The following is a 3,147-nucleotide window of genomic DNA, read 5'->3' on the forward strand; positions in this document are numbered from 1 at the left end:
ATCCCATTGGCATTGCTGGCCGCAGCGCTCTGGAGGGGGAGGAAGGAGCGCGGCGAGCGCTCCGGCCCCCACCCAGCCCTCTCACCGCGGTGAGGGCGCCCAGGCCGCCAGCCACGACTAGCCCACCGGCCAGCGTGAGGATCCAGATGGCGGCGAAGGCTACTATGAGGTTTGCCATCCTGCTGAACAGGCATGGCCATGGCAATGCCAGTGATGGGTGACCACGCAAGCTGGTTGACAGCTCTGCCGGCAGCCCCGTTTGTGGCGCGATGCATCGGGGAGTGTAAGGTTCGAGGGGGCTGGTGCGGCTGCAAGGGAGAACCTGCAAGAGCAGCCGACGTGCAGCCAAGCTTACGTCTACCACTACAGCACGTACCTGTGTTCGTGTTGCTTGCAACAATTGCTCGATTGGAGAGGGGTTGCAAATTGAGCTAAAGGAGTGGAATCAGCGGGTTTTGAGGAGTCGTGCGGGCTTCCTCCATCGGATAACTTGCCCGGCAGTGCGCCACGTGTTGCTCCAGCAGCACACCAGGTGGGTGAGTGAATTCAGGTAGGTTGCCTTCGATTTCGAGGTAGGCTGCCCAGATCTTTGGTCTGCCTGGTTGGCAGCCAAAGCTGAACCCTGGGAGCCTCCCAGCACACTGAGTGCTTCAGGCTAGCAGGCCAGCGCGTCCATGCTTGAGAGGGTTTACAGTCCGTATATTAGCAAGAGCAAGCTTGCAGTCAGTCAGTCAGAGGGAGGGATGGGTCACGGTGGTGCGACTGGCAGAGCGGGGGTGGCGGCATGCGGTACCACTGAGGGCGGGGAGCCTGGCCGTCTCCCCAACCACCACCCTGGCCATCCCCAACGGCTATAGCTAACAAGCCGCTCCCAACAACAGGGCAGAGCAATCTGGGCTGCAAATGACAACACTTGATCCAGTCCTTGTGGTTGTCCTTCTGCAGGCCGGGGTAGCCGCACCCAGCCGTCTGCCCTCCAGCATGGCGCTGCGCAGCATGCTGCAGCAGGAACGCCTGGGCTGGGCGCTGGGGGCCGCGCCTGTCCCGGCCCCCACCCCATGCCGCCAGCCAGCGGAGGTGTTGGCTAGCCGGCAGGCCACCCTCCAGAAGGTGGCAGCAGCGCAGCTGGGCGCCCGGCGCGAGGACACTCAGACCCGGGCGTGCCTGGCTGCCCGGGAGCTGCAGCGGAGCTGGGCTGCACCATGGAGACCATCGACCCCGCGGGCATCCTCTGGCCCACCCAGGGGCATTGGCTGCGGCACTATGGCGGTATGCCTCCCAGCTGGCAGCAGCCGGCACCAAGTTGGGGGGGCTGCCTGTGCCCGGCCGCATGGCCGTGCCTCACCGCCCCGTGTCCCGCTGCCCACTATCGCCTCGGTGCCCCGCTCCCACAGGAACGCTACGCAGCCATCGGAGAAGAAGACGACGAAGTGCCTGGCGGCCGTGACGGCTGCCGCGGCGGCGGCGGCGGCGGCGGCGCCCAGCGGGGCGGAGGTGCCGCCAGGTCAGCCAGCGTGGAAGCGCGCGATGGAAGCAGGTGCTGCCGCCGGCGCGGATGGCGCCCACCTGCGGTGCGGTGGTGGCCGCAGGGGCACTGGTTGGCAAGCAAGCTTGGGGCGAGGGGGCCTCTTGTGAGACCGGTGAATGCTCCCGCTGGCGCACTCAGTCGAACCAAACTGCACCGCCGCCGCTGCCACCGCCATCCCACCACATCATGCTCTACAACTCACCGCCTCCTCGATCTGGGCGCCGCCCAGGCCCAGCAGGCTGTGGGCGCGGGTCAAAGTGTTGAATTCCACCAGCCAGCAGGCCTCCATCACGCCGCCGCCGCCGCCGCCGCTTGCGTTAACCTGATGATTGCGAGCTTGGCTGTGTCCAGCGGGGACCCCGCCATGGAGCCCGAGTTGTCCAACACCAGGTAGAGGCGCACGGCCTCGCGAACAGCGGAAGTGGCAGCGGCGGCAGGTGCCGGGCTGGCAGCGGCCAGGTCAATGTCGAGAGAGGTCTGCCCCAGCACGGAGCGGCACACCGCAGTGCCGCCCCGCAGCATGAGGTCGGCTGGGAAGGTCATGGCGGCAGCTGGGGGCTGGTGCCTGCATGGAAAGAAAGAGAGGCCGGCGGTGGGCGGCGGGTTGCTGCGGCAGCAGGTGCAGGAAGGCGGGCGGCAGCGGCAGCCTCGACAGGCATGCTGGAGCGCCTGCGGGCATTCTGCAGCCTGCACGATCACGCGGCACCGCATCGAAAGCACGTGAATCACCGTCGGGCCAGCGTCTGGGTTGCGGGCGCGCAGCTTGCTGTGGAACGTCCTTTTGGCTTGATGAGCAGAGTGATGCTAGTGAAAATTTTGATAATAATGCATTCCTGCTCTTCGTCAAGAGACTTCGGGCCCAAATCCCAACTGGACTTGCCAGGAAGTTGCCGCTGAGCTGGAGGCGCAGGCGCAGGCTGAAATTCTGCGTCTTCCCAAGGTCTTGCAGGTTGTACATTGTAAACATGTTTCACCCTTGCCGATGCTTGTCACAATGGGTAGGCATGGTTTAAGGCAAGGCAACCGACCGTCGGGCAGGAGCCCCGATGGGCGGTGAGCCAATTCCGGCAGCGCAAATGGCTCAGCGTGTGTGGCACACATACATAGATAGCAAGGGGGTGGTTGGGTTTGTGTGGGGGGGTCGCGCAGTGCCCGCCATGGCCAGTGTGGCCTGCAGCGCATCGCGGGCCCCCGTTCTGCCTCCATGATGCTCAGACCACCTCCTTCAGTGGCGCGGCATGGCCCTCTGCCTTGTCCTCCACGTCGTGCAGAGCCGCCAGCGCGATCTGGAGGTAGTTGCCGATGAGCACCACGATCAGGCCAGCGGCAGTGATGTCGGCACGCGTGTCGCTGCCGTTTGACCCGGGCAGACCGCTCTTGTTGACCAGGACCCTGCGGCGAGGTGTAGCGGGGCACGCACAGGCTCAGACGGCAATGTGGGGTCCTTGTGCCAGTTGTGTGATTCCATACATACAAGGCAGGGAAGGGCAGGGCTGGCAGGAGCGGGCCGGGAGTCCCGAGCCGCCAGATGGGCGGCTGGCGGCAACCTCTTTGGCCCCTGCAAGCTCAGAGTACTCACTCGTTGGTGAGGTAGATGAGGATGCCGGTGATGGCGGCGT

This window comes from Chlorella variabilis, assembly GCF_000147415.1.
Source record: "Chlorella variabilis unplaced genomic scaffold CHLNCscaffold_4, whole genome shotgun sequence".
Taxonomy (NCBI): domain Eukaryota; kingdom Viridiplantae; phylum Chlorophyta; class Trebouxiophyceae; order Chlorellales; family Chlorellaceae; genus Chlorella; species Chlorella variabilis.